Genomic DNA, 23,221 nt, shown 5'->3' with positions numbered 1-23,221 from the left:
CCGGGCCCGCCGGCGGGGCACAGACCGCCCGCCCGCCGCACCCGCTGCGTGGCCTCCTCCGAGCGGCCCCGCCGGCCCGTCCCCAGCGCTATTCCGCCACGCCCGGGCTCCGCTCCTCTCCTCCCGCGTCCCTGCAGCGCTGCGGACCGCACGGAGCGCTCCCTCCGCGCACCGGGCGGAGCCCTCCGGCCGAGCTGGAGCAGAGAGCGCCGCGGGGCCCCTCCTCCCGCCGAGGGGCCGCCCCTCCGCCTCCCGGCCCCGGCGGCCTTTGTTGGGGGTTCCTGGGAGGGAGTCCGGCCGGCTGTGGGTGCGCTGGCCCCGGCGCGGGCGGGGCCGGTCCCGGTCGCGGCCCCGGGCGGTGCCCCCGGGACCCCTCGGCGGGAACCCCCGCCCCCCGCGCGCGGACGTGCCGCGCGGCAGGCCCCGCGCGCGGCAGAGCCGCGCATGCGCCCCGAGCCCTCCGCCCCGGCGCTCCCGGCCGCCCCCCGCCCCGCCCCTCCGCTCTGCCACGTGTCCCGACGCGGGAGTCGCCCCGCACGCCTCGCTCGCGCCCCGCCGGCCCCGCCCCCGGCACGTAGCGCGGCTCGCCCGCCGGGCGCTGCCGCAGCCCCGCCCGCCCCACCTCGCGCCGGAGCCGCCGCCGGCTCCCCCCCTGCTCTGGACTGACGGCCCTGCGCACCAATGGGGCGCCGAGACCGTTGGACGAGCGGCGGGGCGGGCGCGCGGCGCGCAATGAGGCGTTGGCGTGGGCGGAGCCGCGCGGGCGGGCCACCAATGGCGAGGGCGGGAGGGCGGGGCCGTGGCGGCCGAGGGCTCCCCGGCGGGGCGGGGCGCGGCGCAGCAGCAACCAACGGGGAGCGCCGTGGGCGTGGCAGGGGCGCCCCTGGCGCCGGCGCAGGGGATCCCCGTGCGCCCAGTGCCGTTTCCGCCCGGCCCGGGGAGAAGCCGCCGCCGGGGGAGGGGCCGCTGCCGCCGCTGCGGCCGAGCGCTCGCTCCCGCCGGCCGCCCGGGACACGCTGTGGCGCCGAGCCGGGCCTGGTGCCGCGCAGGGGCCCGGAGAACGGGCCGGCCAGGTAGGCGCGGGCTGGCGGGAACCAGCCGTGCCCGGCGGCGGGGGAGGGAACGCCGGGGCGGGCGGCGGGGCGGGCGGCCGCGGGGGCTCCCGGCGCGGGCCGTAGCTCAGCGCTCCGCTCGGCGCTCCTCGGCGCCCCGGGCGGCAGCGCCCCGCCGTGCCCCCGGAGGCCCGGGCCTGGCTGACCCGGCCCGGCGCGGTGCGCGGGCATCATGGCGGGCCCGGCGGAGCGCGGGCTGGGGCTGCTGGGACCGGTGCGGGGCCGGTGCAGGGCCGGGGCTGGGGCGGCCGCGGGGCTTTGTCGGTGGAGGCGAGCGCCGGGGAAGCCCCGCTGCAGCCCGGCCTCCACCGCGCCCCCTCGTCCCCTCATTGTCCCGCGGGGCTGCGGGGATCGTTGTCCGGCCCGGGGCAGCCCCCTCTGGGCCGCCGCTGCCCGCCCCCGCCGCCGGCCCCTCCGGGCCTCGAGGGAGGCGGCGTTTGACCTGCATTTTCTGCTTTCTCATGGTGCCCGTGCGGCGCTTTCCCCCCGTAACTCGATGCTCCCGGCGCCGGAGGCTGCAGCGCGGATCCTCCCGAATTTGCTCGCCCGTCACCGCGGGTTGCCCGGGGGGGGTTCCCCGCCGCCCTGCCCGTGCCCCGGCCACCTCCCTCCCCCGCCGGCACCGGCAAGGTCACTGCCGGCCGGCGGCTCGTCCTTGGGTGCCGGTGACCGGAGTTCACCGCCGGGCCGGGCGGGGAAGCGGCGCCGGGCACCGTCTGGCCGTGCCGGGGGGAGGGAGGGCGGTGAGGCCGCGCGTGGCTCGGGGGGAGCGGGGGAACGGGTGTCGCAGCGAGGGGGGTTCGCAGCCCCTTCCCGGCTGTGTCCCCGCGCTCCTCTGGCACCAGCTGAGATCCTGGGGGTTCTCTTTAGGGGGGTGAGCGGGGTGTTCTGCGGGTCTGGAGAGGGCACGGGGCGCTGCAGGGCTGCGGTGGCTGCTGCGGGCTCGGGCCATGATGTAATGGGAGCGCTGGGGGCACGGCGGGGGCGAGGGGGCGAATCCCTCTCCTTGGGTGAAGGATGCAGCTGAGCCTCGTAGAACTTGACGCTGATGTGCTGGTATATCATGGATTTCAGGCGACTGCCCCCACCCCGGCTGGGTGTTGCTGCCAGAAACCTAAACCCAGAAAAGGAATTTCTTATTTCTTCAATAATCAGAGATTCCTCTTTTCACTTGTATAGGAAATACTAGGATTTCTTTTTTTTCTGTTTCTTGTGGTTGACCCAGGAAGTCATCTTGTCGCCAGCTTTCTGGGTTCTTTTTTTTTTTTTGCTGTAGAGGTGCAGGGAGGAGGGTGTTGCTGTGCTCTGGATCCTGTGGGTAAGCGTTGAAGGCAGTGACAGCAGCTGCTGTTGGCTGTGGAGCTCTGGTTGCTATGAGAGAAGCTTCACTAGACTTGGCTGCTATCTCCAGGGAAGGACAGCAGAGCAGCCTCCATTAGTGTGGTGGTGGAGGGATGGCTGGCTTACATTCAGCAAAGGGCTTTACTTTCCAGGCCGTTTCCACAGGTCCAAAGCAGAAGCAGGGGTATGTTTTGGTCTGGTGGGACAAAAACCTCCAAGGTGGGTTTTGTCGCTGTTCTGGAGTTAATGGAATTGTGTTAAATTGTGGGCTGAAAACCCCAAGTCACCCTTTCCACATATTTTGGTCTGTGTGAAAAGTAGGACAGCGAGAATTGATATGATCTTCCTGTGAAGTGAAGGCTGCAGTCGTGTCTCTTTTGAACTCCAGCCTTCTTCTCAGCCAGTAACAGAGCCAGATGCTTTTCTTATTGTTTGTATGTCTCCTTCCTCCCCTTCCATCGCCTGGGCCCCACTTGCCTTATTGACTGGAATTTCTGCTGTGTGCAGTGGGTGTGTGCAGCAGACACCAGCCTGCTAGTGCTGAGGAGGGATTTTCCATTCACAGACCAGGGAACAGTCAAAATAAAGGCCAGGCTCAACTTTGGGACTGGAAACAGAAAGTGGGGAGAAGAGTTTCCCTCTGCTGCATAGTAAAATCTATTCTCTGTGCTTCTTACATGCTTGTAATGTCAAAATGTACAGAAAGTGCTCCTCAGCTGTGGAATAGGGAGGTGAAACTCCTGTGAATAATGGGAAAGATTCCTCCCTTTCGGTTGACTGAAATGCTTGATGAAGGAACAGTTTGCAGGAGGCCATTTTTGACGTGACTCTGTATTGTGGAATCTGCCAGCTCCCATCCACACTCTGTCTGCCTGACTGCAATAGCTTCCTTTTTTTTTTTTTCTTTTTTTAAAGGAAGAATGAGTGCCTTTCTTATCTGCTTAACTAACTATTTGGCACTGGCCACTGTCTGTATGATATTGTGTTGTTGAGCTGGAGCTATCAGCATATTCCAGTGCAGTTTGTTAGAGATGAAACTGTTAGTTGAGGTATGCAGCATGGGAATACATTAGCATTAGGAAACGCTGCCATCTCTGTAAACTAACACCTATCATGGGGAGCCCCTTGCCCTGGCCCAAGTTACCCAACTCAGAATTACTGTGAGCTTGAAGCAAAAATTCCAGGACCAGAATAATGTGAGAGAGATTAAAATATGCCCTTAAATCCGCTTGACTGGCAGCAATCATGTGGTAGATTGCAGACTCTGAGTAGCTTTTGTATTTGAGGATCTGTAGCACCCAAATTGTTTCACAGGGTGAGGTGAGCAACTTCTAACCCCTAAAATGCTTCAGTCTTTGGGGCTGAAGGTGTCATTTGCTGCCTAACATGAAGTGATATGATAACAGTAGTGAACTCTGGATTCTGTGAGTATGAAAACTAGCTCCTGGGTTTAATGAAATACAGAAAGTGATCTTCATGGCCCCTTAGTCTTTGTTTACAGTCTCTCTGTAGGTTGTTTATAGTCTCTCTGTATGTTATAATGGGGAATTGGTCCGCTGCCTCATATTCTGCTGGATAACTGGCACCACTTTGACAAGGCCCTGGCTCTTCGTTTTACTGTCATATCCCAAGTGACCTGAAAGTAATATTCCTTAGCTAATGTAGTCTGCGATTTCCCCACTGCAAGGTGGGGTGAGGAAATCCCTTGTACATTTAAACTATTTTTTAGAAAGAGGCTCAGTTCCAGCCAGATCTTATTTTGAAAACTAATAGGTCAAAGTTGAAAAAACACACAGAAAAGAGATGGTGGTGAACTGGCATCTTAGAACATGCAAAAGTTTGTGCTCTTTTTCTAGGGGAATAAAAGCAACTAGCAATCATTGATTTAAGTTTTCCAAATGTTCCCTGAAGTAAAAAAAAAATAAAATAAAATTTTTAATTCAAACTTCAAGGTGCAAAGTGTGCAAGGGAGAATTGAATGTGTGATATCCCAGACATGTAACTTACTAGTCTATGCTTTCTCCCATTTTGGATGATCAGACTTTTACAAACTTCTATTGAATGATGTGATGAGATAAAAATGTTTCTATCTATTCTGGCAATACTAAAACAAACATAATGAGTGTTCGGAGGTTTGAAAATTCAAAAATCATTGTTCTCATGGCATTATTGCTGTATTACAAAAGCACGTTTGTGTTTTTACTCTGGTGCTGCTTGTGTGTGTAACTCTGAAATTTTGCCAATGAAATCTTGTGTTATGTGCAGAGTATGAGAGAGACTGCAATAGGCAAAGTGTTCTTTTTTGTACAAGATTTAGTAGCAGTGCTTGGGTTGAAAGCGTTAAACGTGTGCTCAAATGTTAAGCATGTGAGCTGTTGAGTCTCAGTTGCCTCTATGAAACTTAAGCTGCTGTTTGATTTTAAAATAAAGACTTTGTTGCATTTTACTTGTCTATTTGGTTTTTTTTTCCTCTTCCAAATTAAAAGAAAAATAGCTGTGGATATTACAGCTGTTACAGATTCTACAGCCAGTCTTTGGCTCCCATGACGGACTTGTGGCAAGAGTTAGTGCACAGTAAGTTTGCACTTACATTGTTAGGGATGGGTCTGTATAAATCTGGCTTAACCTAAACCTTTTGCTTATTTTGATCATGGAAAAAGCCCCAGACCATAATACAGCAAGAGTTCAACATCTTGAAACTGTGGGAGCTGAGATTTTTTTCTTTTTTCCCCACTTCTTCCTCTTAATTCCTTATTGAAGTTGCTGGGGGTTCTTGTATTTTTTTTCCACGGGATTTGCTTTTTTGGTGGCAGTTTTCCAGTATTCCTGTAGCAAATCAGCCAAGCTGTGGCCCCTGTCCCTGCTGAGCAGGGAGAATGTGCAGTGCTCCAGGCCTCCCCGCTGAGCTCACACAGGGGTGGGACTTGCTAAGCTGCTGAAATCGCAGCTAATGCCCACTGAGCATGCTGAGAAACAGTTTTTCAACTGCTCCTAGTTTAAATTTTTTTTCTTCTATAATTAGCAAAGATGCTCTTTGTCTTGAAGGATGATCTGCAGGACAAATCAGGAGGTTCTGGTTCATCGTCCCCCTTCCCCCCTGTCTGAGCTAGTGGTGAAGTATTATTTTCCTGTAACAAAAATAGCTAAAGGGATTTTTCCCTCACTTCAGCTGATGAGTCTGAACTTGAAAAGCTGTAGCCCAAAAAAAGAAATCTTCAGCAAATAATAGCCTTAATGCTGGTTTTTGTTGCCACAAGCCCTACAGGAGCATCAGTATTGTTGTTTAAATTGTAAATCTGCAACATTCTGATCCTTAAATCTAATTTAAATGCTGAAACAAGTCGAACAAACAAATTATACTTTAAATAATATATTTGAGAAAGAAAACCTTTCTTAGTGAGTTTTATTTTCCTCCTGCCACACACAAACCCCAATTATTTTAATGAGCAGTATAGGAAATATTCAGGAAAGTGTACTGAGGTGCTCAGACTCAAAGGTAGAAAAATGTGGGAGGACTTGTCAGCAGTTTGAGTGGCAAGCTTTTAGTGAGGGGGAGAAGTAATTTGTGGTCAGGAATCTAATAGTCCCACATTCACCAAACATGAAGAAAAAAGGGGAACGAAGAGAGAGGAACACAGAAGAGTAGCACTGAGAAACAGTCAGGAATTCAGCTCTTAGAGTGAAGTTCAGAAATGATCTGTTGTTTATGCTAAAGTTTAATCCTTATAAACTCGATAACGCAGACAGGTCCTGCATTCCTCCCCGAGGGTCACGGAAGGGCTAAGTTTAGCAAAGGGGAGGTATCCCAAATGCTCAGATCTATGCAGTTTTCAAGGCAGCAAACTTTTTTTTTTTTTTTTTTAAAACGTGTTCTAAACAATCTTAGTTGTTTGGGGTTTTTTCACTTACAAGCAGCCTTTTGAGGCAGATTGTGAGTTAGCTTTAAAACCAAAATGCTCAAGCCCTAAAATATTTCGAAGTAATTTCATAGTAGAAAGGTCACGGTGCTTTTGATGTGTTCATATTTAGAGCATGATTACAATTGCAATCATACACATTGACAAGAAGATATTGTCTGGATTTGGTAGCTGCTCATTTTGTGACTCAGGCTTATTCCTGTTGCCCTCCTGGAGCTCATACCAGGTTTTCTTCTGCAGCCTTGTTGATTTACAGGACAAAATGTTTTCAGTGACTGTGCCAACAGCCCAGAAAACAGTTTGAAGTTCTGATACTGAGAAGAATCCTCTTGACTTTGAAGTGAGCAGTTTGAAATGGGAGTTGTTGATAGGGAAGGAGTGTGAGACCCCGCCATCAAACTTATTAACAGAACGTGCCTGTTGCTGCTGATTCAGTAAAAGAGAAAAAAAAAGGTCAGGATGCGGCTTGGAGTTCTAGTTTGTGGATGTCAGATAATGGAGTCTCTTGGTTTTGCATAGACTTTGAATCATGAAAATAAGTGGCTGGAGGATTTTTGAGGATTGTGTTGATGGTAATGTTTGGATAAGGAAGCCCACATAAGACAGTGTTGCTCACTGTAGGACACAAACTCAAATCTTTCTTCTGGGAGCAAAATATGGGAGCTTCAGAGGTGATAGGTGGTGGGAGGATGGGACCAGGAAGACTGAGACTTCTAATCACAGCTCCAGGTAGTGCAGAGAATAGGAGCAGAGGAGTATTTTTCAGTGTGGCCCTGTTTCCCAGCGCTGCCTCTGCCCAAATTACATCTTTCTGGGAATGCTGTCAGTTGGACTCTAGGACTGGTAGCCTTGCAGCGTGCTGGTGTGGAAATTGCTCGCAAGGATCGGTTCTCAAATGTTTTATGGGAGGGAGTGAGGAGGTGAGAACATATCCTTGCTTGTAGGCAGGAAGGAATACACTGGGAAGAGTTTGAGAAGGAGTGATTTGGGAAACTGAAGTGCCCTCGGGGTTCAACGTGGAGCCCTTAAAATAGCATGTCTCAACCTGAGCTGCACTATCAATTTATAGATAGTTGGAAGAGTATATGAGCCTTTTGCATTCATGTGGCCTTTAACTAAAGACACTAAAACAAATTATTTCCTGTGTTTCTGTGGCATTAAGTTGGAATAAGTTATAATCATGCTCCAGGAATGCTTTCAGTAATGTGGCTGTAGATTAACTTTTGCCACAGCAAAGATCTGGAAGCTTCCTGTATGAATACTGCTAAAGTGAACCTTTGAAGAAAAGATGACTGCTTGATTGAGTTAAGTAGGCTCTGCTTGACTGTAGAGGAGACTGGCTTGCTGGTTCAAAGTTCTCTTGCAGTTTCATGAATTTCAAGGATGTTGGGGTTCAAGATGGCCTGGAAGTTGAGGGAAAAAGGATACTTGTAGGGTGAAAATCAGGTTCTGAGCTTGCCACAGACTCATTTTATCGTGCAGTTCTTCTAATCTCCACCTCAGGGTTTGCTTGTATATGGAAATTTGTGTGTTAAACTGGAATGGGTGTTTGTGACACTGTATATTCATTGTACAGCTTTGTGCAGGTTTTTGGGGCACAGGAGTGTTTAGTGGCAACTCCAGCTGACAGTCCTGCTCTTCCCACCGTCACTTTTCCCTCTGTTCTGGCCCACGCCTGCCCCAGCAGTGAACTGTTCAGGAAGGCTACCATGCAGAAAACAAGTGCATTTCATTTTTGGAAGGAAGAGTTTTCTTCTGGCTTCTGCTGAACGACTGTGGGGTCAGGTTAGCACCAGTGCAGGGAGGGATGGGAGGCTGCACTGAAGCTGTGCCAGCTGAAGTCAGCTTGAAACTATTGCAGAACTGCACCCTGCGAGCGAGGTTACTCCGGGTGAAGTTACACGAGACAGCTGAGCACATCCAACAGCTCTGCTGCTGAATGGGGGAAGTTTTGTTCCCCCTTGCTCTCCCACCCAACGGGGAGTTCTGTCTTTTCTGTTTGCCTGCTCTGGTTCCTGCTGGATTCCTTTTCTGAACTCCTTCAGCTTGCTAACCCAGCAGAAAGCTGTCTTGGGGTTATTTTATGTTTTGGTTTTTGCAGGATCATTTTTTTGCCAAGATAGTGAACTGAACTGGCTCACTGAGAGATTTGTCAGGCATCCAGAGCCCTCACAAAATAAATAGGGGGGGAGCATATGGGTGGAAGTGCAGAGAATGTGGTGGGGACCAGAGAAGGGGGAGCAGGGTCTCCGCCTTTCGGTGCCACACCCAGTTTGGCCAGCTCGGGCTGTCCCCCTGTAACTTCTCACTCCTCTTAAAGGAGAGTGAGCCACCATCCACTGCGTGCTGACAAATGTGTGCCATGCTGTGGCTTTGTGCCCTTGGTCGCTGTGCATGGAGCGCTTTCTTTAGACAAACCTTTAGTTCCCCCCTTGAAAATCAGCAGTGTAGTCTTGCCTTCACTTGCTCTCCTTTGCTTGAGAAGCTGGTCAGGTGTGAGTTTTAACAAAGGCTTGGTCTGTGATTGGGGAGAAGTGTTACAGCCTAAGCATGGTGCTTCATCCTTTCAAAATAGCAAATTCAGGTAGGTATACTTCTGCAGAAAGTCAGTACAGCAAAAAGCTTATTTTGGAAGTTGGCAAAAATTTGATTACTATAAAAAGATTACAAAACTGTGTAAGTAAGTGCATCAGACCATTTTCCTTACTCTTTTTCACCTGGCAATTAGAAAGTCTTTATGTTGCACTTACTTGCCAGTCATCATGGCTTATGAGATACCAAGACATGGAAAAAATTATGAATTACTGAAGATATGCTGCCAGTTAAATGTATTTAAAAAATCATGGCATGAATTTCATAGAACTGTATAAATATATATACAGTATGACTGAAACAACACAAACATTTAATTCAGCCAAGGCCAGTTGGAGCAGAAACTTGAATCCTATTTCTTTAATATGGAAAACTTGGTTATAGCAGCATATATTTGAAATAAAGCAATTGTCTGTGTACTGCAGATCCCAGTGTGTGCTGCTCTGTCTGATCACGGCGAGCTGAGGCTTTGTTTCATACCTAGTGAGACTATTTGGCCCAATAGAACTGGAGGCAGCATTTTGTCTATTTGTGTTTGAATAAAGTTATTTAAATGTTAGCATGTCATGACATCTCCAAATGCATATTGCTGTGCGAAAAAATTCGTGATGGGTGTGAGCAGTATGTCTCATAAGCAGGAAATTTCATCTGTTGTGAGGGTAATCTTTTGTTTAATGAAAACCTTTGCGAATAGCCCCAAATCAATCACTTCTCCATAAGGAAACTAAGCAGTGTTATGTGTTGTCTTACCTTCACAGCTGCCAGCAGTTGTTCTGACTTTGCAGGGTGGCAGCTGAACACCCAGGTGAGCAGTGGGGTGATGTGTAGGTAGAGTTCCTGTGGACTCCACTTGAACGCTTCCCCCCCACGTAAGCACATAGGGTTGGAACACATCCCTTATCTGATGGTGGCTGGGCAGAAGGTGGAAAGTTTTACTAAGACCTTGCATTTTGGGGTATGCCACCCCAAATCTGTCTCTTCAGATACGTGACTTATCGGTAGGAAGATCTCTGCTGAGGTTAAAACCGTGACTTGTGGGATGTGTGAAGGAAATACCTTAATGTTGCCCTGCAGTGGTCCCTTTGGATGGCTGTTCTTGAGTTCTCTGGCTGAGCTGGGAGGCACTGGGGTGCCCAAGTCCCAGGCTCATGGCATTCTTTTACACACCTACGGAAATCACCATCAGTGCTGCTGAAAGACTGGTGCTTGTTACCTTTCCAGCTTAGCTCCTGAAATACTTGGAGCACGGTGTGTGTCAGTTGGAGGAAGTCAAGAAACTGAGCACAGAAATGCTTAAAAATCTGACAGCACAAGTCCACTCTTTGGTGGATTCTCTTTGGCCACTGCAGGTTCAGAGTATCCTTTAGGAAACATTCAAATACAGAATTTGTAAGAAGATGAAAAATTCAGAAACTGGGAAAAGATTTTTGCCTCAAGCTGCCGGGGAACATAAGAGTTGAAATTGATGTGTCACAGTTCCTGTTTCCTGCTCCTGCATTTCTAAGTCTTACATACGCAGACAGAAGTAATGAATTAATAAAGAATAAAGCACTAGCATGTTCTAAAAGTGAGACTATACACAGAAACCTGCAGTCATTAGTTAGGCCTTTCTTGGGTGCAGCTTGGGATTGTCAGCTTGAAACAGGTCAGCAGAAATTTGTTGAATCACATGGAGAAGAGGATCTCAGGGAGAATGAAATGGCATGTCCAAATGCTGATGTAACTTCTCTGTTTTTTGCAGAACTGTATGGAAATGTAACCAGGATCCTCTTGGTGAAATCCCTTGACTGAAAAATCCTTTTTGTTTTTTGTTTTTGTTTTTTTTTAAACCATGTCACACAGCAGAGATAGGTGGGGTGATTTAGGAGCAGGCTGTTCTTGTAAGCAAAGTTTGTAGCTTTCTGTTACTCTTCCAGTTCAGAGTTTAGGCGTCACTCCTTTGTCTGAGTAACAGTGAAACAGTCTGTTCCCATGAGAGTCACTGTGTTGGGGTAACGCTTCCAAGGAATTCTAAAATTTTCAGTTTTATATGAAGAGAAGGTTGTGAAGGAGGAAATAAATGGCCTTGACACATATTTAAAAACTGATGGAAACTTTTTACCAAAGTTGTTAAGAGAGAGGTGGTTGTTACTGAATTGGTGTGTGAGTCTAAAATGTAAAAATTCATCTTGAACAATGGGAGTTTCTATGAAATTCTGTTAGTATTGAAAAGGTATAATTTAGCTTAGGTTAAAATCTCTCCAGTTAGACTGATCATTGCTGGTTTTGGGAGTCTGCTTCTCACCCAGGATGTATGCATGGGTTCTTAACCTTTACTGACCAGGAATGAAATGTGAAATAGTGACTGAAATATTTTTCAGGTGCTTTGCTCCCCTGTTCCCTCCGAAAATCCATGCAATGCTGCCAGGACAGTGTGTCCCCAGTCCTGTTCTGCTCAGAGCTAGATTTAGCCCTAGCTTTCATGTCTAGAAACACTGTGTGACATCTCAGGAGTGGTATTCTGATTTTACTGATAGGAAAATTAAGACACAAAAAAGGAATTAGGTTGCGTAGAACATATTATAGGCAGTGTGGAGGTAAAACATGCTAGGGTTGGGGGGCGGTCTTTTTGGCTCCTGGTCTAGTGGTAAGAATTGCTTCTCTCTTGGACTGTTTTAGGTAGCTCTCTCACCCACATCAGTTCTTACCTCTGCCCACATGTCCATATTCTGTGTTCCTTCTGTCTGCATCTTCGCTTTCTTTCAGTAAAACCACTGGTGACTTTAATACTGCTGTTAGAAGATGTGGTGGGGAGTGCATTATGTAGTGGGTACAGGTGAGAACATCTCCTGTATGAGTGATGATGGGAAAGCCGTGGTAGTTTGAGCCAGGGAATTTTTCCTGCTTGTTTTCACTGGCTTTGTAATGCTACAAGGTAGTTTGGGTTATGAACAATGCTGCTACTGATTTGTAGCCATCAGGACTGATAAGCTATGTGAAGGGGCCTTCAGAGTATTTTGGCAAACTGTGTTTGGATGTTTAGTGAGCACAAAGTCTCTCTGCATTATTCAGGAACATAATTCCTGTTTGTGCTGTTTTCCTCCTGGGTTGAGATCATTCTCCTATCCAACTGTTACCCAGCTGAGGTCTCGATAGTTCTCAGTTTTTCCATAATGACAAAATCAAATTAGCCCTACGATGAGTGGTGCATGTGAAATTCCTTTCGGTTAAAGCACATTGCCCTGAATATTTCCTGGCTATTTTTTTTTTCTTGGGGAGAATTCAGCATCTTGTGTTTGAAAGGAGAAAAGATGCAGACAAGGAAATGCTGTTGCTTAAGGTACAGGGGAGGAATGCATAGTTTGTTTCTAGAACATAATCTGTCCAGCTGTGACTTAGTCATCTTCAGTCTTATATAAAATGCATCCAATCTAAGTAGTTGAGCATCTCCCTCCTGAATGCGGCAAACCAGCGTCTTTTATGCTTATGTGAAGCTGTAACAGGCGCAAGCCATCATCTTAGGAGTACCTTCATACTTGTGAACCTGCAGCATCCATCATACTGTCAAGCCTCATTTACTCATGTGATGGGATTTTTTTTTTGTTTTATTCTGTTCCACATTTTTTTCAAGCTTAAAGAGATTCCTTGCTGTTGGCAGGGAATACAGCACTAATAATTCCAGACAGGAGAGCAGAGAACGTAACGTGAGAACAAGAGTGACTCTCCCGAATCAGACTGAAGGTTTTGTTCATCTCTCACAGGGCCAAAAATTGATGTTTGAGGAAGAATGTAAGGTGAGCAGATCAGAGGATCTTGGCTAACATCTGTAATTTCAGTGTAGTAGTTCATGCTGTTACATTACATCCAGCCCTGCTCTTAGTCACTTTGATTTCACATAGCTGTCCTTTAAGGAAGGGGGGATAACTTGACTATTATGACAAGCTTTTATATGGATAAATGTATGTCCACATCAGTCTTTTGTTTGTATAATTATGGTGGGTTGGGGGGGGGAGATTTCTGTTAGTGACAAGCAGGAACTTGTAAGCTTTGTAGGAGCTGGCATGTGTGAGTTAAGATGCTCTGTGCTAGTTCAGGGATGATGGACGGCCTTGTTTGGGTAGTCAAGGAAACTGATGCCGTGAGTGTGTTGTTAAATAAATGTATTGATAAAGAGAGGTGCTGATAAATCTTACCACTGTGGACATGGAAGATAACATTTAAAATTCTGCCAATACATTTGCCACTAATACATGTTTCATGAAACTGGGGAAGTTGGCATCTTCAGTCACATGTATGCAGTGGAAAAAGAGTCTCCTTTGGAGGGGCACTTAAAGCTCAGCTTCACTTGGGTAATATGAAGCATTCTTCAAAGGCTTCTGAGAAAGTGTTTGATGTAGTTTTAGTTCTAAAAAAAGTTTTACTCTTTTTTCCGTAAGAGCTGCAAATGTACTGTGCTCACTGTGAGGACTGAATGGCTTGGGTTGATGCTGCCCGGGGACCTCTAGGCTGCAGCCTATGCCATGATTCCAAACTCCCCCCAAAGAATTGTGGTAAATCCATACACTGTTTTTTAGGCTATGCTTGACAAACATGGCCTAGCTCACTTGTAAGCTGCAGTGCCAAGTGTAAAAATGACTAGGTGAGATTTTCCAGTCTTTGTTAGGTGGAAAGTCAGATCATCAGGTTATTTTTGGCCTTAAAATACATAGTTACGCAAAGACTTAGTGGCCCTGGAGAAGAAATGAGCAATGCCCTGAGCAAGTTATCCAAGTTGGCCCTGCTTTGAGGGGAGGGAAGACTGTTTCAGTCAGTTTAACCTTCAGGGGTCCCTTTAAACCTGGATTATTCTGTGGTTCAGTGGAAGTTGGAGTGGGTGTAGGAGGTGTGGGGGACATGCCTGTTTTGGGTGGAGAGGCCAAGAGGTGGGAGGAGGAAGGCAGCATACTCTGATACTGGAAATGGTTGTGCTGGAGAAATTGCATTAACATGGAGATCTGAAATATCTGAGATTGTAACTTGGCAAGGACACACCTAGCTTTATAGAAGGTTGTGAGATGAAATCAGAGTTTAATTTACTGCTCTTTAGATTCTTTTTATCTGGATAGCATAAAACATTTGATGATTCTTCATCAGAGAGACGCTAGTGGGATAATAAAGCATGTTTAGGAATCTCTGAATGGTTTTGTCACATTTCAACAAAAGATATGAATCCATCCAGTTGCAAGGTGATGCATTTGTTAGCAAAACTGCAAAGCCACCTATGAATTGGGAAACAGCATTTTGGAAAGCAGTAGCTCAAAGGGCTTTAAGGTCTTTACAGCCAGTTGCCTTTTCATTGTACTTGGGCCATTTTATTTTATTTAAAAGGGTTAATGTGATTCTTGGGCATATTGGGGAGGAAAAAAAAGGGGGAAAGGAATGCAAAGCAAAAATAAGTAATCTTATAAACACAGCAGTGTTGAGACTGATACTGGAATTGAATTTTGGTTTCCATGCTTCAAGAAGAATGCCAGTGTATTTGGAGAGAATTCAAAGGACAGCTGCAGAAATGATCCAGGGACTGGAAAATAAGCCTCATGATGTGAGGTTTAAAGGAGCTCAACTTACTCAGCTTATTGAAAAGACAATTGAGAGAGGACTTTATCTTTCTCTAAAAGGACTTGTGAGATTTGCTGACAAAGGCATAGCAATATCAACTGAGGTTAGACAAATTCAATTTTGAAGTACAATTTCATAGCAATGATAATAATTAAACATTGGAATTGTTTACAGGGAAGGGGAAAAGAACAAACATTCATTTTTGTCTTTTAAAATAGGCCCAACTTGTTTCTTTCTGGAGAACATATATTGTGGTTTGTTTTGTTTTTTTTAAATGATGATAATACTCCTTTTCTGACACTGGAGTTTATTTAAAGGGTTCATGCCATGATCAGTTGGTGCAAGTTCATATACATGAAACAGCAGTCACAGCCAAGATCGTGAAATTAAGATGAATTTAGAGGAGAAATAGTTAAGCTGGTGCTAAAAGACTGCCTTGCATAACACACATAAGATGTGAAGGGAACTCTGAAATTTAATGCTTTGTGGCTTGCATCATTGGAACTCAGTTCTTTCCCATACTGCGTTGCTTCAGATGTTTTAAGATATGGTTAAGGCTTTCTGAAAGCCCCTACAGAGAAGCCCTGATGTAACTGTGTACACTCACTGTATTCAGATGAGCATTCCTGAATTCCAGATGACCACAGCAGAAGTCTGTAAATCTTTTTCATCCTTTTTTAGAAACACTATGAAAAAAATGGCACAATGGCAATATGATTACAATTCTTCTGAGAGGCAGAGTAAGCATAAGCTCTCCTGGTAGGGTTCATTCTTAAGTGACTGTAGGATATTCTCTATCTCTCAAGTTAACTGGGTTTAGTCATAAAGTTAATTCACATTTGGAACAATACTAAATAATTGTCAGAAGTAGTGTTCTAATGGTGGGTTTTTGCTGGTTTTCGTGCCATCCAGATGAGAGTACTTCAGCAATTTTACTTGTCCTTCACTTTGTAAATTCACCTGGGGAACTGAGTGACTCAGTTTGGTAATGGCTCCAGATTGTGCTTCTACTTTTTATTTGCATTTGTCCATTCCACCACTCCCTTGGTGGCTGCCAAGTTTCTATATTTCCATAGATTACCTTGTTCCAGATGCCTTTGCAGACATGTGGAGCTCTTAAATTCCCTTCTGGTAGCTCTCAAAATCTGCTGCTTTGTGCAGGTGGAGCTCTCCCAGCCAGTCCTGCCTGTGTGAATGCTCCTCCTTGCCTGTGCAAAGGAGGACGTGGAGCCACCCGGGCTGCTCTCTTCTCCTGCAAGGCTGCATTCCTGCCTCTCCTCTCCTCCTCCTCCAGGTCCGGCCAGGGAGGAGCCCCAGTGCTGTCATCTCTGCAGCTATGCAGTAAGAAAATGCTTCTATGTCCTGTGGAAAAAGAGGAAGCTCAAAACTCTGTAGCTTTTTGAACGTTGAATCTTATCAATTTGTCACATAAATTGTGCTGGTTCTGAGGTGGGAAAATAGTTGTCTGGCAGCTGCGAGTTTCCTTGCTCAGGGCTAAAGGGATAGCAAAACTGCAGAAACGTGTTGGGGCACTACACAGCAAAGCAAAGGCCTCCAGCTTCGAGATCAAGTGCAGCAACCCCTGCTACTCACCTTGTCCAGACAGCCCTGTCTGCCTTAACCTGCAGGAGCGACTCACAGGGAGTGCTGCACTCAAAGAGGTTGTGAAGGCTTAGTTTAGCAGTAAAGAAATCTCCCCCTTCCTTGCCTTCTCTCTTGGCTGTATCATTGTCCCCCTCTCCCCAGCTCTGAGAAGCTGATGGAGATGACCTGCAGGAGGAGGGCTGTGAGTCTGTTTAGCAACTCTTGCATTTCAACCCCTTAAGTTTCATAATGTGGTTGTACATACATATGCTTAGTTGCATTTATGATAATCATGAAATATGTCCTGAATGTATTCCTCTGCTTGTAATTCAACATTCAAAAAAGCCAGTGATGGAGGTAGCAGATAGCATTACACAGATGTGTTACAGAACCACTCACTCAGCATCACTTTCCTGTGAGCTCTACGTGAGCACCCTTGGCCAACTGTTTGATGTCAGTACTCCTGTGTTACCACCCACAAGCAGTTAAGGTGGTTGGTGGTGTGCTGTGCACTCAGAGAAGCTCTTCCCAAGGGAAGAAATTACTAATTTATCTTCAAGTCATCAGAAAGAAATCAGATTTAAGTCACTTTTGTCTTTATTCAGTCACTGGTTGCAGATTTTTGACTCCTAATTTCTACTTATCTGCATTTACTCTGAAAATGTATTCAACTGGATTATCTGCTTTTAATCTTGTTAATTAAAAAATGGGATATTCAAAAAAGTGACTGTGGCTCTCAGCACTGTCCGTCTCACCGAGCTTTGCATTTCCTGCCAGCAGTTAGGAATTACATTATTTGGGAGCTTCCTGAATAAGCATTACACTTTCCTCTCTCTGGTTGTACAAGTCTCCGATTATCTTGTTTTATCAAAAACTTATCCAAAGATCTTACCAAAATTTATATTCCTTAAAGCTTGGTGGGCCAATATATTGTTGGCTGGTGGCTTATTTTGTAAATCTGAGTAGTTGGTGAACATCTACCATACACAGAGGGTCCAACATGCAGAGCTGGGACGTGCCAGGGTGCCATAGTAGTACTTAAATTTTGAGAGCAGTGCATATCTTACCAGTGCCAAAATACAATATAGTGTGAGATGCAAGTAAGCCAGAAAAGTGAAACACAGTAAAGAACATCTCTTGGACATAATTGAGCATCATCAAGCAGTTGGAATGCCCGGAAGCGGAACTAAGGCTTTTTGGCTGATATGCTGCCTTTGGGCCTTCATGATTGCTCTCTGCCACTCTCCTACTGACTCACTCTAACAGGTTTTATGCTGGGAAAAGCACATCTGCAGGAAATGTGTGAATTTTTTACGGCTCCCAGAACCATCTTAGATGACCCAAGTGTGCCAGTGGGTACTGGTGCCTGGGCAAATGCAACAGTTGGTAATGTTTCAAAGATGTTTCCTACAGAGGGGCTGTGGTGGGGCAGCGCAGCAGGCTGAGCTTTGAAACCTGTCACAACGCTGGAAGATTGCTGAAATCCTGTAAAATTCACTGAATTTTAATGCTTAATAGTGATTATGTAGCTGCAGTAGTAATGGATCCGATTCCTGCTGTGTGCAGCACGGGTTGCAGGTGTTTTTGTAGCCCAGTTTCCCACTCGAGGTACGTCGGACAAACCGGTGTTTGTTGGAACGCGGCACAAGAGCATTACATAAGCCTGGAATAACTTCCTTACAACACAGAGAAAAATGTATTTGCATGATCTCGAACCCAGGTGCAAGGCTGCAAAACTTGCCAGTCACAAACCGCAGAGGCCAGGCTGGAGCCGGGAGGGCACTCGGTGAGGGTTTGGGCAGGGGGGGAAGGGTCAAAACGAGTCCTGTAATGGAAAGCAAGGCTGAACCTTCGCGTGGGAGCTGCGGCTCCATAATTGCCACACTGTGTGATGTTGCCATGGCTGCCCGGGCAGTCCCTGCGTGGTTTCCTGGTGTGTGAGAGCAGGGCCGAGGCTGCCCTACGTGTTTGGGGAGCTCAGGCGTGCGCTGGCAAGCCGCGGTGACGGGAGGATCCCTGTGTGGGAGACTGGAGGCTTTGAGCTCAGTCTCTCCCCATCTCTTCCCTCCCAACAGATCAGAGGACAAGCTGTGATTTTTTTGCAGAACTTTAAAACCCCCTTTTACTTCTTTCTCCTTATTGTAAGGTCCCTCGTTCTGCCCTAAGCCAGGGTCGTGCTAGGACCGAGGTGCCAGTGTGAAATGGAGGGTCTTGAGGGGCACGAAGGAAGGCCTGGGGGGGCTTGCTGGGCTGGGGGGACTCTGGCATGTTTTGATCCCAGAGCCTTTGGCTGCGTTGCCATCTGCATAGCCTGTGAATAGTTTTCTCTGGCACAGACCTTGTTCTTCAGTGTTGCATCATCTCTGGGAGAAAGGCCAGGTCCGGAGCCCCAGCACAAAGGCTTTCTGAAGCCGATGAAGCTTGTTCTGTGTGCGGAGCGTCTCTCTCCTTCCTGTCGTCCTTTCCATGGGATTCCTGAAGCGGCCTCCGTCCGAGAGCCCCTTCGTCAACAGCTGCTTTATCTCCGCCGCTTCCTGCACACCTGGCTGATGCAACGTCTGCCTTGGAAGCGCCTGCTGGAGTCTCCTCTGGAGCTGGTTGTTTGCCCCGGCAGGGAGTGGCCAGGCAGGCAGCCTTTGTCACGTGGGGGCCTTAAATAGATGTATAAAGGACGTACAGCGCGACCTGCGAGGCAGAGAGTATTTAGTTGGGATTATGGAGAAATCTTTTTTCCGATACTAGGACTGGAGGTTGCAGTCCTACTCCTGGCAACTTGTTAGTGGTTAGCCTTCCACTGGTTGTAAGTTCGGGACGCTGCTCTGTGCCAGTAAATTCTGCTGATTCCCCTTCTATATTCAGCGACTTCCCGTGACTCTGGACTGTCTGGATTCTCATGGGAACTGTAATTGTCTGGCTTTGGATTTGATCCTAGTTATTGCCCTTTATTGCCATGTTTCCCTCTGACCTTGCATGTGGTGTAGGCTTTTCTCTGAAATACCTTCAAAACACAATTTCAAGGTTCTAAAGGTTTTTTTTCTTTTTGAAGGGGGTTGTCTCACAACCTTTTTAATGTAGGGTTTATCTACTTAGGAAAGTTTAATAGTTACACAGGTAAAACCATTCATATGAATACTATTCCACAAGCAACAAAATTTAGAACAAGGAAGCATTTTGGTCTGCTAAGATTAAACCAATGTTATTTACATTATTTAAATTAATCTTGAGTCCTATTTTATCCGTAGCCATTTTCTAGTGTAGGCAGGCCTCTTAAATTGAGTCTGAAAACGTAGGCTATATACGGACAAGGTGTGGTGGACTGAGCAGTGGTGATTTCAGTATTGCTATTGCTCATTTTCTGCCCTATTGCAGAAATGTATTGCCCCTAGAACAGTGTCTAAAAGGGAATATGTATTTTACCTGTTTCTGCTTTTAGTCCAGTCTTCTTGGCATCAACTGCAGTTGATGAGACATGGCAACGTTTCCTTCCTGCCACCTGTTTTGGCAAAGGCTTAGAGGAGACAGTCACAGCAGTAACATCAGCTGCCACAGCTGGATTCACTGGAGGTTAGTTGTCAAGCTCTTAATCTCAGAGTATCTGTTCTGAACCTTTTTGTTTGCATTTTCTTATTTTTGTGACATACAGACATTTGACTGTTCTCATTCACCTCATGGGAAAAAAGAGCAACAACCTCACAGTATAGGACCAGCATAGCAATTAGGATGTGTTCCCTTCACTGCAGAATAGTTTTGCCCCATGACTGTCACAAAATCAAAAGTTTGTGGAATCGAAAGAGGGATGTTTTTTCTGTTTCATTTATTTTAGTATTTTTGTATCTTCTGCTCTGTGGCACTTTATTATAATCTTTTTTTTCCTCTTGTATTGCTATGTATCTTTCAGAAAATAGGAAAAACAGTATTTGCAAAAAGAAGTGTTTTCAGGGAATTGCCTTCATTTAGTTTTTGAAAATATAATTTTAAGCCTCATACTTTGAAGGATTTGTCACCTTCACCAGCAACTTGTAATGCTGTGAAATAAAGGCTGTGTAACATAATGTTTTTAAAGCATAGAAAGGATTCTTTTTGAGTCTATAGTACCATTATTATTTAAATTTTATTTTGATGGTTAACTTTTTGCTAAGGAGTGTTTCATGGTATTGTGAGGTTTTCTTCAAGACTTCCTCTGTTTATGACCCTTAGGGTTGTGAGGACTTTCGTATGAAGTTCTTGGTTGGGATAGTCCTTTTCCCCTTACTTTGAGGCTGTCGTTCCTTTAAAACATCTTCCAGTTCAGCAGACTGAGTGTGCAGACCACACAAATGCTGCCAGGTCCCTTCTTGTCAGTGTGGGGTGCAGGCAAAGTTTCCTGGTGTGTGCCTGCCACCCCTCCATAAACTTGCCTTGGAATACTTTGGTCTGCCATGGATCTCTGCTACTCTGTAATTTGCTTCCGCTTTCTAATATGCCATGTTTATGAAATTATCCTTATGTATGAGCTCTTCAACCAATTTAAAATCAATAGAAATTAAACTTTCCAGTAAGGCTCTGTGATACAAATTGGATCTCTTAAGAAAGTCCAAACAAACCCTTTTCTGACATCTCCAACTCTGGAGTGTATTGGACTGTCAAGAATGCACTTGAATTGTCCAGGAGAAGGTATTTCTGGAGGCAAAGTCTTATTTGCCCTTTCTTTATCTCTTATTAGATTTCTCTTCTGTTTCTTATAATAATACCTGAAATCCTTAGTGGTTCTGAAAGAAAAACACAGGACTTTATTTTTTTTTTTTTTGCCTACAAAACAAAGAGGTTTTGCATAATGTCTTGACTGCTGAAGCAGCAGCAAAGTTTTGAGGTTATTCTTTTTGCTCTTCCAAGTAATTTCTGCAGTCTTGGGTCAGTTGCTGAGAGTATTTGACTATGCATTTTGTAATTTCTCTGCTTGGTGGTTTAATTTCTTTCAGTTGCTCACTGTCATCATTTGTAGTCCCTTAGGGTGAAGTTCACAAAGGAGTTTAACTAAAATTGATGTTTTCTTCATCAGATAAAATGATACAATCCTGTGGATGGACATGATGAAAATTGCCTTAAAAGGGCTGAAACCTAGTTTACTCTTTTTTTTTTTAATTAAATTTACTTAGCTTCCAGCTGTTTCCACATTTTACCAAAATCAGTTTAACTTGCTTGTACCTCAGTTTTAAACATGGCTTTCATAGCCTTCACTGGACAGCTTTATCATGCTGATTTTAGCTAAGTAGGTGTATTCATAGACATGTGTTGAGGTTGTGTCTAGTGCTTCCATGGAGTACTTTAGTGGGAACTGTTATTATGGTTTCATGTCTTGTGTGCATTAACTTGACTGATGCCTGTGGATACCGAAAGGTGTTTGAAATCATCCGTGTCCTAAAAGCAGCAGTCCCACCTTTCCACAGTCCTTGGCTCTGGATCTTGTGCAGTGTGGTGAGCAGGATCAGGTCTCGCTGCATTATTGCTTTTTGACATTTTTTACAATTTTAAAATATCATCATTCTTCTTCTAGGAGCATGTTGGTTCTTTGTCAAGGTTCTCTAGGTCCCAGAGAGTAAAATGAACTCTGAATCAAATGTATACGTACATTCATTTCTTTTTGCATATGGTTAGATACATATAAACCAGGGGACAGTCTTGAGAAAGCTCTAAGACAGATAAATCTTCAAGCATTGCACTGCATTTGTCAATAATTTGGTTATCATGGCATGCATAGCTAGTAATGAATATCTGTGTTGCCTAATAATTTGGTCCTTTCTGTTTTAGACTGGGACTGAGTTCTCCCAGACCCCGTGGGATAGATGGATGGATGGATTGCTGTCTTCCTTTGTCAGCCCACTAAAAGATGATGTATGGATCTAATGATAATAGTGAATACTCATGTCAATATTTCATTTTTTAAAACTGGCAGAGTTGTTTTCTTGCTGCTTAGTGAACCCATCTTGTTTTCAGAGCAGAGCCACACATTTGTATTGGTAGATTGAGGCACAATTCAAGTACTTTTAGGAATCTGTGTGTTTCAGAGTAAGTTGGACCTAAATGATTTAAGGATTTCTCTGCCTCTGTGTAGGTGTCCTTATAGAACAACATGACTGTAATCAGGGGAATTTGATGCATTTTTTTGAGCTAGCTGGTTTACACAAAAAACCTTGATCTGATTCTGTTTGCCCTAAAGGTGTTTGCCCTTCTGTGAAGATCTGCCCTTGACATGAGGTTTGTGAGTGTGCTGGAATGAACAGGCAGTGCTTGATTGGACTCAGGTGGACTGTGGTATTTGAGTGGCACTGGCTGATGAGAGGACTTTTTAGCATGGTAATGGAAGTACTTATGTTTACATTAGGTGTCCCATAGATTTTGGTTATTCTGAAATTTCCCGTGGAAAAGATGAAAGAAGATCTAAAATGCTACACTTTTTACACTGCTCCACATGCACAGTGGTTTCCTACTGGTGCAGATGGCAGTGTAAGTATGAACTGGTCAGAACTCACTGGCTCTGTCCCATGTGAGGCTGGATGCCAAGGAAGGCTGCATGGCAGAGCTGCTGTTACCAGTTTTCCACCAGCTTGGACTGGCCTGTGGCAGTATGAGATGCAGGAGAAAAACATGCTTTGAATTTGATGTGACTGGTAATGGTGTGAGAGCTTAAGGATGTGCAACTCATTATACAAGGAGCTTATCCTGTATAGGTGACCTATAGGTCCATTGCTGAGCATAGAGAAGATGGTGGTTATTGTTTGGACACTAGTAATCCTAAGTTGTCAAAAGTCTTGAATCTGTGTCCAATTTTGGGACTTCAGTAACTGGAGGTGTGGGGCGAGGTAAAGGAAGTGCTTTTCTGTCCTTTGATATCTGCAAACAAGAGATCTGTGAGAAGCGGTCACCATCAGCACACACAGGGGATTTTGCTCTTCTCCGTGCCCTGGCTCACATGTTGAAGTTGTGTATAATCAGGAAAGGCTTTTCTCAGTTTGTCCAGGATGTGTTTGTACCAGCAGTACATTCTCACCATTCTCATCCATGCGTGAGACACTGGATGCAGGATGGTAAAATACCTCAGGCCTTCTCTGGACAGACTCG

At 45.9% G+C, this 23,221-nt stretch overlaps 1 protein-coding gene across 1 annotated transcript in view; it reads left to right on the top strand.

Annotated features, from left to right (window-relative positions):
- Positions 1-932: 932 nt before the first annotated feature.
- The window catches only part of SETD5 (SET domain containing 5), a 64,963-nt gene continuing 42,674 nt past the window's right edge, over positions 933-23,221 (top strand). Inside the window, exon 1 of the mRNA XM_050313118.1 lies at positions 933-1,073. The gene's annotated coding sequence lies outside the window, so the exon portion shown is untranslated. The remainder of the gene's footprint in view (positions 1,074-23,221) is intronic.

This window comes from Myiozetetes cayanensis, unplaced genomic scaffold (genome assembly GCF_022539395.1).
Source record: "Myiozetetes cayanensis isolate MyiCay16 unplaced genomic scaffold, myiCay2020 scf18, whole genome shotgun sequence".
NCBI classification, from domain to species: domain Eukaryota; kingdom Metazoa; phylum Chordata; class Aves; order Passeriformes; family Tyrannidae; genus Myiozetetes; species Myiozetetes cayanensis.
The sequence above is the reverse complement of the archived record's forward strand: the minus strand, read 5'-3'. Positions and strand labels throughout refer to the sequence as shown.